This window comes from Schistocerca nitens, chromosome 3, assembly GCF_023898315.1.
Source record: "Schistocerca nitens isolate TAMUIC-IGC-003100 chromosome 3, iqSchNite1.1, whole genome shotgun sequence".
NCBI classification, from domain to species: Eukaryota; Metazoa; Arthropoda; class Insecta; order Orthoptera; family Acrididae; genus Schistocerca; species Schistocerca nitens.
The window spans coordinates 821,851,519-821,866,582 of record NC_064616.1 but is presented as its reverse complement, the minus strand read 5'-3'; the positions used below and the strand labels follow the sequence as shown (position 1 = coordinate 821,866,582).

The 15,064-nt window shown below is 45.0% G+C and overlaps 1 protein-coding gene and 1 non-coding gene across 2 annotated transcripts in view; one reads left to right on the top strand and one right to left on the bottom strand.

Moving 5' to 3' along the window:
- LOC126249436 (uncharacterized) overlaps positions 1–15,064 on the bottom strand; it is a 780,472-nt gene that overhangs the window by 131,477 nt on the left and 633,931 nt on the right. The window lies entirely within an intron of this gene.
- Trnat-ugu (transfer RNA threonine (anticodon UGU)) lies at positions 5,484–5,558 on the top strand. The gene has a single exon. It is a non-coding gene; the product is annotated as a tRNA-Thr (tRNA).

Genomic DNA, 15,064 nt, shown 5'->3' with positions numbered 1-15,064 from the left:
CGAGCCACTTTTTGATGTACAGAACAATGAATCCCGTCTGTCGATCATTGCCAGTTATATCTTTAAATTCTTTCTATATGGTATTGTAATGTCGTTTCATGGCAAATGTGCAGTACCAGTTGCTTATGAGAACAGAGAATTATCATCCTTCTCTTCTGTCATTCCCATTCATTTTAAAGGATTGCGAAGATAGATCGCTGGACTGCTTGTTTTTGTGCAGACAGCCACTGGGCCTGTGAACGTCCTTCATACCATGTACAAAAAGGTAAGATTACACAGCGCTGACACTACGATTCTGCCGAACTCAGAAAGTTGTACCTACGGAAAAATGCCGCACCGAAATGCTAAATGAAGCGCCACACTGTTCCGTGTACTTCCGAGAAGGACCGAATAAAGCCGAGTGACAGGCTGGGCGTTAGTGCGCCCGTGGCCCGTGGCCCGCACACGTTGCAAGAGTGAAGTTTGGCACGCCGTGCCGGCTTTGCGCTAAGAAGTAAACCCGAATACCATTTATGATAAATTCAGTTTCTTTTCTGACTATAAATTACTCTGTCAGTCGTTTAAGCACTCGCAAGGGTAACAAATAACGAAATTTGTTTATTGTGCGTATACAATACAAAAGAAAGAATACATACCCTCAAATCTGCAACCTTTGATAGCAGCACTGGCTCTAACAAGGTGTGGCATGGAATTCAAATGGACTCTCTTGAGACATACAGGAATATCTTTCCACTGTGCTTTAACTTTGTGGCAAACTTCAGGGAACAATTTGTTCGTCCTGTCGATCGCTAGTCACGTGTGGTCTTTGAGATCGTGCACAACGTTCAGTATGACCCCCATGAAATCACTGATTCCATATTGGCATGACTGATGCAGGATGGCTGACCAATGGGAGTAGCAATACCTTGGGGAAACGTACCACTGTCTCTAAAGACCACGGTCCTGTCTCTGATAAATGTTTCTGTTTCTTACACGAATCATAAAACGAACCTCTCCATCAAACAACCACATTCAAATGTGATGATTGAATAATATACCTGTGCGTAAACTTTTCTTATACAAAGAACGTCGATGGAGTTACCCCTACCTACCTCTCGCGTTTGTGCAGAAATGCTAACCATTTGTATATCTAGAAACCTAGTGTAGGTCACACTAATTTGACGTTTGTTGCATGCCGCCTTCACAATAGCGCAATTGTAATCTCGCCATATTGAGGTCATTATTAAGGTTACAGGCGCTGTCTATTTGACGGTGACTAATATCTTACGCGGTATGATTATCTAAAAAGTATGTGAAAGGAAACAAAATATGGAAGCCACGGTGTTGTTCTGGTATTAGATACACAACCATCAAAAACAAATGCTTCCCACCTTGTTGGCAAAACTACCGTCTCTGCTCTCTTTGTCTCTAACCTAAGACGATAGTAAATTTTATTTCAAGTCAGCACAACTAAATCTGTACATATTTGAAACCTCATCATGTTTGACGAAATCTGTAGAGAAAATGTAGTTAATTTCTGAGAACCGATATTCGAGGAAGTTTCCAGTAATTCTGCTACCCTTCAATGAGACGTTATAGATTAATCTCCCTGCTGTTCTTCCTTCTAATGAGACGTTGAATCCTAATCTTTTTTTTTCGTACCCTGGAGTTTGACAGCTACTCACGTGTGAGCGTTACATCAGATTATGAGAATACTTACTCCTAATTTTGTCCTTTTCCGTGAGGAAAATGGATGACACAAGTATCAGTGCGATATAATTCTCAAAACATACTTCCACTTTTAAAAGTGAATAGCTTTAAACATCCGTAACAGTGGGTTTTGGACGATTACTACATTGTGAGTGAGATACAATTTTAATTGATGACAGAAAGGTCTTTAAATAAGCGCTGATGTAGTCAGCAGTGAACAGCTCAACTATCATGGCCAATTTAGGTTAGTAGGAATCTACAGGTCTGCAAATTCCCCCCTCCTCCCCCCCCCCCCTGCCCCCCTCGAAATATCTAGAAGCGTTATAAGTCACAACGGAGACGGATGCACACCATGGATGCTGTGTAATTGTTTGCCAAACAGAGAACTCATAGTAGGCTACAGCGAATTAACTACTCTGTGAGGGTCTCCCTTTGTCAATCATTCTCTACCTATCTCTGGCAAGGATACTAGTTACAGTAACTGTTTGCCAAACAGAGAACATTGAGCAGGCTGCAGTGAATTAACTACTCATGTGTGTCTCCCTTTGTCGATCATTCTCTGCCTATCACTGGCAGGAGTATTAGTTACAGTCAGCAGGCCAGGGGGCGAATTCCTGCGATTCTCGCGGCACGAAACGTAGCCGTGAACAATGCAGTAAGCTGCGGTAACTGCAGAAACGGGTGGCCGGGGAAAACAATGCGAGGAAGCCTGGAATGGACACTCATGGCTAACAATATCTATACTGTTCTACAACGTGAGGCACGCGGCGTTGGCGCAGAAGCACACCACCCTGTGGATCCAGAGTTTCTCTAATTGGTACATTCCGTGGTGCGAGCCAGCAGCTTTGGTGAGCGGCCCTGACGGCTCCCATCATTCGCTCTTTGAAGTACTAGTCCAGATCAAAGATCAAGAGCCAACACACAGCAGACGCGGATTCGATGCCCGGCTGTGTCGACATGCCAGGCTGGCTGAGAGGCCAGCCTTTACTCAGGACAAAGCAAGTATGCGCCCGCCAAGTGCCGTCGCGACGTCTCTATTGCCCAAACAATGAACGATGGTGCTAGAATGGAGTAAGCGCTGAGCTCGCAGTATCGTCAAGCGTTCTGATTTGGGCATCAAGTCTCAGCTCGTGTCCGTGCCGCTATATTCCAGTCAATCTATTGTTTACAGAATCTTAACATTTCTTCTCCGTTGTGCTGTTATATTTGTATCAGTGATGTGTCAGGTTACAACAGTTGTAATATGTGTAGTATTAAATATGCAAGAGGTATTGGTTTCTGTACTTGTTTCTTATTCTTTCTACATACACTATGTGATCAAAAGCATCCGGAAACCCCCAAAAAGCATACGTTTTTCATATTAGGTGCACTGTGCTGCCACATACTGCCTGGTACTCTATATCAGCGACCTCAGTAGTCATAAGGCATCGTGAGAGAGCAGAATGGGGCGCTCTGCGGAACTCAAGGACTTCGAACGTCGTCAGGTGATTGGGTGTCACTTGTGTCATACGTCTGTACGCGAGATTTCCACACTCCTAAACATCCCTAGGTCCACTGAATCCGATGTGATAGTTAAATGTAAACGTGAAGGGACAGGTACAGCACAAAAGCTTACAGGCCGACCTCGTCTGTTGACTGACAGAGACCGCCGACAGTTGAAGAGAGTCGTAATGTGTAATGGGCAGACATCTATACAGACCATCACACAGGAATTCCAAACTACATCAGGATCCAGAATGAGATTTTCACTCTGCAGCGGAGTGTGCGCTGATATGAAACTTCCTGGCAGATTAAAACTGTGTGCCCGACCAAGACTCGAACTCGGGACCTTTGCCTTTCGCGGGCAAGTGCTCTACCAACTGAGCTACCGAAGCACGACTCACGCCCGGTACTCACAGCTTTACTTCTGCCAGTACCTCGTCTCCTACCTTCCAAACTTTACAGAAGCTCTCCTGCAAACCTAGCAGAACTAGCACTCCTGAAAGAAAGGATATAGCGGAGACATGGCTTAGCCACAGCCTGGGGGATGTTTCCAGAATGAGATTTTCACTCTGCAGCGGAGTGTGCGCTGATATGAAACTTCCTGGCAGATTAAAACTGTGTGCCCGACCGAGACTCGAACTCGGGACCTTTGCCTTTCGCGGGCAAGTGCTCTACCAACTGAGCTACCGAAGCACGACTCACGCCCGGTACTCACAGCTTTACTTCTGCCAGTACCTCGTCTCCTACCTTCCAAACTTTACAGAAGCTCTCCTGCAAACCTAGCAGAACTAGCACTCCTGAAAGAAAGGATATAGCGGAGACATGGCTTAGCCACAGCCTGGGGGATGTTTCCAGAATGAGATTTTCACTCTGCAGCGGAGTGTGCGCTGATATGAAACTTTCTGGCAGATTAAAACTGTGTGCCCGACCGAGACTCGAACTCGGGACCTTTGCCTTTCGCGGGCAAGTGCTCTACCAACTGAGCTACCGAAGCACGACTCACGCCCGGTACTCACAGCTTTACTTCTGCCAGTACCTCGTCTCCTACCTTCCAAACTTTACAGAAGCTCTCCTGCGAACCTAGCAGAACTAGCACTCCTGAAAGAAAGGATATAGCGGAGACATGGCTTAGCCACAGCCTGGGGGATGTTTCCAGAATGAGATTTTCACTCTGCAGCGGAGTGTGCGCTGATATGAAACTTCCTGGCAGATTAAAACTGTGTGCCCGACCGAGACTCGAACTCGGGACCTTTGCCTTTCGCGGGCAAGTGCTCTACCAACATCAGGATCCACTGCAAGTACTATGGCAGTTAGGCGGGAAGTGAGAAAACTTGGATTTCAAGGTCGAGCGGCTGCTCATAAGCCACACATCAGGCCGATAAATGGTAAACGACGCCTCGCTTGGTGTAACGAGCGTAAACATTGGACGATTGAACAATGGAAAAACGTTGTGTGGAGTGACGAATCATAGTACACAATGTGGCGATCTGATGACAGTGGGTATCGCGAATGCCCGGTGAACGTCATCTGCCAGCATGTATAGTACCAACAGTAAAATTCGGAGGCGGTGGTGTTATGGTGGGATAGTGTTTTTCATGGAGGGGGCTTGCATCCCTTTTCTTGCGTGGTACTATCACAACACAGGCCTACATTGATGTTTTGAGCACCTTCTTGCTTCCAACGTTCTTTCTTTCTTTCTGTTGCTGGTGCCTTGTCCCACGGTTTCGCAGGGTCGGCACAGTTAGGAACGGATTTGGCAATGTTAGTTGTAAGGGGTGGCCGGATGATCTTCCTCCCTCCACCCCGTAACCCCCGGGACAGAATTAGTGTACCCCAGCTGTCTGCGTCTAGTAGAATCCATGGAATAGTGCGAGCGTGTTCAGATGTCTGCGAGTCGTGTAACTGAAGCGGAACGTGGGGACCAGCCCGGTATTCACCTAGCGGGATGTGGAAAACCGCCTAAAAACCACATCCAGGCTGGCCGACCCACCGGTCGACGTCGGTAATCCGCCCAGCGGATTCGATTCGGGACCGGCGAGCCTACCCGAGTCCAGGAAGCACCGCATTAGCGGTCTCAGCTAACCTGGCGGGTCACCTTCTTGCTTCCCACTGTTGAAGAGCAATTAGGGGATGGCGATTGCATCATTCAACACGATCGAGCACCTGTTCATAATGCACGGTCTGTGCGGAGTGGTTCACGACAATAACATCTATTAGTCGCACTACGAATGTAGTGGTGTGGACATGTTGGGAATGTGGATCTCACGGGGAGCGTGCAAGGGAAAAGTCCCTGCAGACGCACTATCCTCTGTGCCCGCGGTGGCTCAGATGGATAGAGCGTCTGCCATGTAAGCAGGAGATCCCGGGTTCGAGTCCCGGTCGGGGCACACATTTTCAACATGTCCCCAATGAAGTACATCAACGCCTGTTTGCAGCTAGGGTGTCAATTTAATTATCATTTCATTTCTAGCAAAGCGGCATGGTCATCCACAGTAACTGTTCTTTCGGGAACAGATACTACCGTCATATATAGTTAAATAACATCCCTGTAATGGATTGGCCTGCAGAGAGTCCTGACCTGAATCCTACAGAACACCTTTGGGATGTTTTGGAACGCCGAATTCGTTCCAGGCCTCACCGACCGACATTGATACATCTCCTCAGTGCAGCACTCCGTGAAGAATGGGTTGCCATTCCCCAAGATACCTTCGAGCACATGACTGAACGTATGCCTGCGAGAGTGGAAGTTTTCATTAAGGCTAAGGGTGGGCTAACACCATATTGAACTCCAGCGTTACAGATGGAGGGCACCACGAACTTGCAAGTCATTTTCAGCCAGGTGTCCGGATACTTTTGATCACATAGTGTATGTATGATGCATGCAAACTCTCCTGGTGACGACTGCATGTTTAAGAAAGTATAAATACGAGGGTTGTCCAGAAGGTAAGTTCCGATCGGTCGCGAAATGGAAACCACAGTGAAAATCAGAAACGTTTTATTTTCAACAGTTAGGTACACCTTCCACCTATTTCTCTACATGGTCGCCGCTCCAGCTTCGAGTTTTGTCGTAGTTTTGTATCAGCTACCCAATATCCTCGTCATAGAAAGAAGCCGTCTGTTCTTTCGGCCAGTTATCTGCACTGGTCTGCAGCTCGTTGGCTGTGGAAAGATTTTGTCTTCATAGCCAGCGGTTCTTGTGAGCAAGAGATGAGACTCAGGGGGAGCCAATTACGGGCTGCATTGTGGGTGATCAAACACTTCTCATCGGAAACGCTGCAGGAGTGTCTTCATTGCCCCTGCAGTGTGCGGCTGAGAATTGGCGTGAAGAAGGAACTGCTCGACAGTTGTGTTATGTGGGCTGCATGACACAGGCGAAATCTCTAACCAGGCCCTCATACTTGGCGGGAGATGTGCTGCCTGTTCACTCAAAACTGAAACGAATGACGCGACACGATCGACGGGCATACTAAAGACACTGCACAACACATCTGTGCAAAGCTTTGCCGGATTTTCCAAGTGCTTTCTATTTCGCGACCGATCGGAACCTACTTCTTTGTACAATCCTCTTATTTACAGACATACATGACTGGAAGAAAATAAATATTACCAGAATTACGAATGCAATCTAATCCTTAATTGACTGGAAACCCAATATAGTAGTGCGAAAAACACATGTGTGATCAATGCAACAATCTTCGTCACCAATTTTGTCAGTTTTCACTTATCTTATAAGTGTTGAAATCAGATACTTTCTCGGAATCTCTGTTTGTCTTGGGACACGTCCCACAAATCCGCAGGCGGGACCGACGTAGTGTCGATGTGTGTACTCCGATATCAAATCGAAAATCATCAACATACAGAACTCTAATGACAGAAGGCAGGAGGAATGCATATTCGTGAAAGTAAGTGTAAATGAATAAGTGGAATAGCCACAGGCACGTTTCAATTCAGTCAATATTATCGTCATAGCAGTCCCATTACAAGTACGTGATCTTCATAGGTGACGTGAATTTTGACTTCGTTAGAAACTCTCCTTCTGAAATAAAAGTGGGCTGATAATCTGGCGTTAAAGAAATGAGCATTCTGCCACTAGCACACACACGTCACGTTACAACCAAATATAATATCACTATTCACAGCCCCAAAAGGCAAACCACATCCTACAGCTTGTAGGAAGGTTATATCATGATTCTCTAATGGCGGACTGTTTAGATACCCAACTGAACTAAAATTATTAAACTCTAATTAACTAACTTACTATCAAATTGACGGCTCTCTGCGTCGATAACGCCCCTGCGCCTAAAGTCCGAGTGAGACAGGACCTGGGTACGCGGCTCGAAACTAAGTTACGACATTATTAGTTGTGGCTATAGTGGCAAAGTGCGAAGGCCGTGACTGTGCCAAGTAATTATTTCTGTTTTACACTTTCACATTTATTTTCTGTTTCACCTAACTTAACGCTACACATTTCGAGCATGGTCTACTCATCTTCTGGCGTGTGTATACTGAGGTGACAAAAGTCATGGGACAGCGACATGCACTTATACAGATGGATGCAGTATCGCATACACACTTTTTAAAAGGGCAGTGCAGTGCATGGGCGGAACTGTTATTTGAACGCAGGCATTACGTGTGAAAAGGCTTCCGACAAGATTATGGCCGCATGATAAGAATTAACAGACTTTGAACGTGGAGTAGTAGACGCTTGGACAGTTCATTTCGGAAATCAGTAGGAATTCAAGAGTGTGCCGAGAATACCACATTTCAGGCATTACCTCTAACGACGGAAAACGCAGTGGCCGACGGCCTTCACTTAATGACCGAGAGCAGTGGCGTTTGCGTAGAGCTGTCGGTGTTAACAGAGGGCAACAGCGATGAAATAACAGCAGAAATCAATGTATGACGTACGACGAAAGTATCCATTACGACAGTGATCCGAAATTTGATGTTAATGGGTTGTGGCAGCAAGGACCGATAAGAGAATATTTACTAACAGCGCGACATCGCCTGCAGCGCCTCTCCTGAGCTCGTAAATATATCGGTTGGCCCTGGGCGACAGGAAAACCGTGGCCTGGTCACACGACTACTGATTTCAGTTGGAAACAACTGATGTTAGAGTTCGAGTGTGCGTTCTCTGGTGAAAATGAACCAATCATTGACTGAAAAGGGTTATGTTCGGCTACTAGGAGATCATCTGCAGGAATTCATGGAGTCCGCAGCTCGTTCCCTCATCCGGGTTCCCGGGTTCGATTCCCGGCGGGGTCAGGGATTTTCTCTGCCTCGTGATGACTGGGTGTTGTGTGATGTCCTTAGGTTAGTTAGGTTTAAGTAGTTCTAAGTTATAGGGGACTGATGACCATAGATGTTAAGTCCCATAGTGCTCAGAGGCATTTGAACCATTTTTTGAATTCATGGACTTCATGTTTCCAAACAACGACGGGATTTCTATGGATGAATTTGGAAATTTGTTGTAATATCTTACCGGACCAAACTGCTGAGGTTATCGGTCCCTAAGCCTACACACTATTTAACCGAACTTAAACTAAGATAAAACACACACACACACACACACACACACACACACACACACACACACACACACACACACACGGCTATATGGATGAAAATGTGCCATTCCAACGAGCCTGAATTGTTCGCGGTTGGTTTGAAGAGCATTCTGGACAATTCGTATAAATGATTTGGCCACTCAGATCGCCCGACATGAATCCCATTGAATGATTATGAGACGTAATCGTGAGGTCAGTTCGTGCACCGGCAACACTTTTGCAATTATGGACGGCTATAGAGACAGCATGGTTCAATATTTCTGCATGGCGCTTTGAACGACTTGTTGGCTCCATGCCACGTCGGACTGCTGCACTACGCCGGGCAAACTGAGATCCGACACGATATTACGAGGTATTCCATAGCATTTGTCACCTCAGTGAAGATACAGACATACACTGAGTGAAAAAAAGTGCATCTCCCAGATGGCGAGGACGACACGAAATAAAATTTTGCAGATTTCTTGGGTATATGATGATACTTCAGTGATTACAGGATCGGGCCGAATTCACAAGTAGTGTGGCAGTATGAACCAACTTGCCAGTATGACGTCGTTTCATGCCTGGATGTAGGCACAAATTCAACAAATTCAGCTGGCTCACATGTAATGTAACTGATCCCTGATGTCCAGGATACTGACACTGGGACGGAGTTGTCGTAGAGTAGGTCTGACACATGTTCCATCGAGGACTGTTCTGGGTAGCTTTTTGGGCACAGTAGTACATCAACATACCGTAAATAGCACATGATATGTGTAGAAGAAGACTGTCCTGTTACAAAATGGAACTACGATGATGTCGCATGAGAGATAACACATGAGGACACCGGATGTTCGTGACGTAACATTGTGTCATCAGAGTTAGCTCAATCGTTACCAGTCATTCCCTAAAGAGTCATACCCGATAATTCCTCGCACCATACGCCAGGAGTAACACTGATCTGCGTCTTAAAAACATTGGAAGAATGGGACTTCTGATCAGGTCGTCGCCATATTCGCCAACCAAGGTCATCCGGGATTGTGCAGAACCGTGATTCATTACTGAACACAATATGTCTCCATTCACCACCAGTCCATGCTTAACGATTACGGCACCACTTCAAATGCAGTCATTTATATTACTGTGTTTACGGCAGCCTACGCATGAGAATACTTCCCTTGTCAGGCTGCTGCTAGGCTCCTGCTAGAGGTGCGGGATGACGCAAAATGTTTCAGGGAATCCATTCCTCGTTCTCGAATGGCAGGCAAATGTGTGAAAAGGTTACGATATTCTTCGTGCAAAATGTGGCGATCCTCCCTTGTGGTGGCCAGACGAGGTCGACCAGAGCCTAAAGTGTGCCTGTCCTCATACTGGCATGTAGTCCAACACTTGGCCACTGTAGCATCAGAACGCCCCATCTAGATTTTGCCCGATTCGACCAGCCGGACGAATGGAGAGCGACAATGAGGCCCCTTTCAATTTCTGTCAGGTGCTGATAATCTGTCTCACATGACAACCTGACATCGCCGTGTCATTCACAGTAATAAATCAACAGCTGACGCTGTTCATGTCCGTTAATACCCCACCAGGCCTGGTAACAAGACTAAACACGAACAATATTAGTCCGCTCTGGTGACTGCTCTACCTGTAGCAAAGAATTGCATTTGTATTCATCTACATGCCCGCCAATCGTGTGTACGTGCACAAAGATAGACTGGTATGAGGGCCGTTGGGGGATACGACTGAGAATAGTAAGGGGGGTGGGGGAGGGTGGCTGCCCGAAGTCGTTGTTCAGTGGTATCTGCTACTGTCATTTGGATATGGAGCTCGGCAATGTCGTTTTCAGTTGAGTTGGACAGTACAGCCCTTGTGGGATGTTAACATGCAGATAGTCTTAATGTATTGCATTAAATGCCTTAAAGCTGCTAAGGAATTTTTAAACTCAGTAATTTCATTAACAATTTATATCCTTTTTTTACGATAGATAAATACTCCCATTTCTTCTTTGTTACCGATTCTTTTACTTTTTCTGATTTCAGGTTGTCTTCGATATTCTAAGGGGGTCTAGTGCCTTTTAATGTATATTGCTACTGCGGATGTGTTACATATCTCCAGTCTGTTGCAGTGCACATGTTCTTTAAATCGCATTCCTTACATTTCTGCCAGTCTAGACCGACTCATGATTGGATTAATTCCGACCATTTTTCTCCTTGTTGCTGTGTCCACAAATTTATGTGTATCTTTTTCTTGTCAAAATAATTGACGTAATACCGAAATTCATACGAGCATTTGATTATAAAATATGCATGTTGGGCGAAGGTATATTCCAGCTGTAACAATGAAAAAGTAATCAGTGGTAAATACTCGTAGCTACAAGTATTGTGACGTCGCGGACTCTTTTGATGTGACATTAATATTTGCCTTAAGTGATGTAGGGTAGCAGCTGTAAACGCAAATTAGACCTTAAAAGTAGATTACACAACGTGTCGATTCGGATATTGGACCACAGTCGTTAGCTCTTTTCACTTTGTGCGAAATGAAAGGCACATTCAGCATTTAATAACGTTTCGTGCTGTGTTTCAGCCCCATTTTAATATTCAGCCACGCAGCCTGACGTGAATGACGCTGAGTAACCAGGGACTCACGAGCCCTGCACGATATTGGATATCTGTTCAGGGCCGACGTTTGTGTTATTGTATTGCGAGCGCATACAGTTGCAAGGATAGAGTAGTTACGCAAAGGGAAACATGAAATACGTTGCTCACTTCAGAGATTTTCAGTATTTTCTTTTGATTGTTATCTCGCTATGTAGCACACCGCTAGCGAAAAACGAAGTTGAAAATGCTTTTTATTATTACGCACTACATCTAGCAGAGAATGAACGATATGTTCAATAAATTTTCTCGCTAAGAAAAATATTTTGCTGTGTGGTGAATTAGTGCAATTTGCGTTTAGTAACAATATGTGGCCAATTACTAGACTCCTCCATACTGCCAGTGCTGCAGAATAGTATCATTCATAAAATTTGTGGTGACTGTGGAATTGGTGAAACTGACACATGAAATAAATTTTAGAAACTGCACGATATCTTACTTCTCTGTCATGTTTATATCGCCCATAGACGAGCAAATATCTGATAAGTCTACGTATGTATTCGGTGTACGAGAGTTGGACCAGGCTGACTGACTGCAGGTGTTTTAATACAAGAACATTGTAACACACAGTAGTATGGACAGCGGGGAGCTAGCCGTAGGTTGGCTAGGCGAGCGGACTTTTATAGTGCCTCAGGTGAAGACCATGCAAGTCTAGCTTTCAGACTTAGCTCTTGATCTTTCTTGGCGGTGGTCCCTATTGGAGGCGATTAGTTCCTCCTGCTGTGTGTTGGCAGTGGTCCTTATCGGGGTATCCCACTCAATCTCTTCTTGTCCTACCTCTCTGCCAGTAACTGCTTCTGGAGCTCATGAGACAGTCTGTCAGAGGCATTTGACTCTTTGCGAATAGGCAATAAACAACTTGTTATCAACTTTCACTAAAATGACGCCGCATGTTTTGTCCACTAGATATCTATGTGTAACAATTCTGTGGAGACTTCCGGCAAGTCAAGTATATTATTGAGCCTTTGGAGCCTTAGTACTGTATGGCTGCAAATTGCGTACATCGTGGGGCGAAAGACGTCCTCCCATGACAGTATCATGTAGGCAATATTTGGATAATAGACAAAACGAGTTAAATACAATGTGAATTACTCAATAGTCGTCCACCAAAGTGATATTTGAAAAACAAAAGAATAGAAAAGCCCCTAAATCATTCATAATCTAACATTTCTACAGATAAATTAAAGTAAGGACTATTGGAGCCAGGGAATGTAATTCTGCTGTTCTCAGTTTTGCAAACTAAATATGGATAGCGCTTTCTACTTCTTTCGCAGGGTGAAGCGCACGGTGTACTAACTACTGTTTAACGTTTGTGTAAATAACGTAGTTATGTTCGTGAGATGAATATGAGTCAAGATGATGTACTCACAAGGGAACCTCCCCATCGCACCCCCCTCAGATTTAGTTATAAGTTGGCACAGTGGATAGGCCTTGAAAAACTGAACACAGATCAATCGACAAAACAGGAAGAAGTTGTGTGGAACTATGAAAAAAATAAGCAAAATATACAAACTGAGTAGTCCATGTGCAAGATAGGCAACATCAAGGAGAGTCTGAGCTCAGGAGCGCTGTGGTCTCGTGGTTAGCGTGAGCAGCTGCGAAACGAGAGGTTCTCGAATCGAGTCTTCCTTCGAGTGAAAAGTTTACTTTCTTTATTTTCGCGAATTTAAGATCTGTCCGTTCGTTCATTGACATCTCTGATCACTGTAATAAGTTTAGTGCCTGTGTTTCGCGACCGCACCGCAAAACCGTGCGATTAGCAGACGAAAGAACGTGCGTCTCCAATGGGAACCGAAAACATTTCATCGCAAGGTCATAGGTCAACCGATTCCTCCACAGGAAAATACGTCTGATATTCTATACGACACTGGTGACAGCATGTGCGTCACATGACAGGAATATGTTGTCGACCCACCTAACTTGTACACTTGGGTAATGGGTAAAAAGATTCTTCTACCTTGCCCGATTTAGGTTTTCTTGTGGATGTGACAATCACTTACAAAAAAGTGATGAAAACATAAGAGTTTGTAACATAAACTGCAACAAATGAATGTACCAGTTTCACAGTCGCACAGTTTTCCCTGTGCTCTGTCAAAACATATGTTTTTAACGTTTCCAAATTTTTCCGTGTGTAGACCGACAAATCCTGCATATGTCCAAGCAAATCTGAACATGTCCTGGAATTTTGGAGAGCGTAGTTGTTTATGTGCGAGTGCCTGAACTTTTATAATTGTCTGAAAATAAATAATTAAACTTTTCACTCGAGGGAAGATTTGAACCAAGGACCTCTCGTTGCGCAGTTGCTCACACTAACCACGGGACCACGGCGCTCCTGAGCTCAGATTCTCCTTGATGTTGCTTATCTTCTCATGGACTACTCAGTTTGTATATTCTGCTTATTTTTTTCATAGTTCCACACAACTTCTTCCTGTTTTCTCGATTGATCTGTGTTCACTTTTTCAAGGCCTATCCACTGTGCCAACTTATAACTAAATCTGAGGGGGGTGCGATGGGGAGGTTCCCTTGTCAGTAATGAAACAAAACAGTAGGCTCTGCCAGATATATCGACTCTTAGACAATGTGTCTAATAGTATATTTTAATATGACAGTATGCCATCTTAGGCAATTTCTAACACTTAAAACACTTGATAATGGCACTTTGAAGCCGAAATCATGATTGTGTAAGTGTAAATGTAACACTGTAAATAAACAACAGTCTAATGGCGGTACTGACTTTAAAGAAATATATTATGACTGTGGCCCCGCAATATTAAAAAATTATTAAATGCTCAATAATGTTCATGTCTGGGGAGTTTGGTGGCAAGCGGAAGTTTTAAACTCCGAAGAGTGTACCTGGAGCCCCCAAGGAGCAATTCTGGTCACGTGGGATGTCGCATTGTCCTGCTGGAATTTCCCAAGTCCGTCGGAATGCACAACGGACAGGAATGGACGCAGGTGATCAGACAGCATGCTAACGTACGTGTCACCTGTCACAATCGTATCTAGACGCATCAGGGGTCCCATATCACTTCATCTGCACAAGCCCCACACCATTACAGAGCTTCCACCAGCTTGAACAGTCCCTGCTGACATGCAGGGTCCATGGATTCATGAGGTTGTCTCCATACCCGTACACGTCCATCCGCTCGATACAATTTGAACCGAGACTCGACCGACCAGGCAACATGTTTCCAGTCATCAACAGTTCAATGTCGATGTTGACGGACCCAGAAGAGGCGTAAAGCTTTGTGTCCTGCAGTTATCTAGGGTACACGAGTCGGCCTTGGGCTCCGAAAACCCATATTGATGATGTTTCTTTGAATGGTTCGCACGCTGACACTTGTTCATGGCCCAGAATTGAAATCTGCAGCAGTTTGCGGAAGGGTTGCACTTCTGTCACGTTGAACGATTCTCTTCGGTCGTCGTTGGTCCTGTTTTCGCAGCATTTTTTTCCGGCCACAGAGATGTCAGAGATTTGATGTTTTACCCGATTCCTGATATTCACGGTACACTCGTGAAATGGTCGTACTGGAAAATCCCAACTTCATCATTACCTCGGAGATGCTGTGTCCCATCGTTCACGCGCCGGCTATAACACCACGTTCTAACTCAGTTAAATTTTGGTAACCTGCCATTATAGCTGCAGTAACCCCTGTAACAACTGGGCCAGATGCTTGTTGCCTTATATAGGCTTTT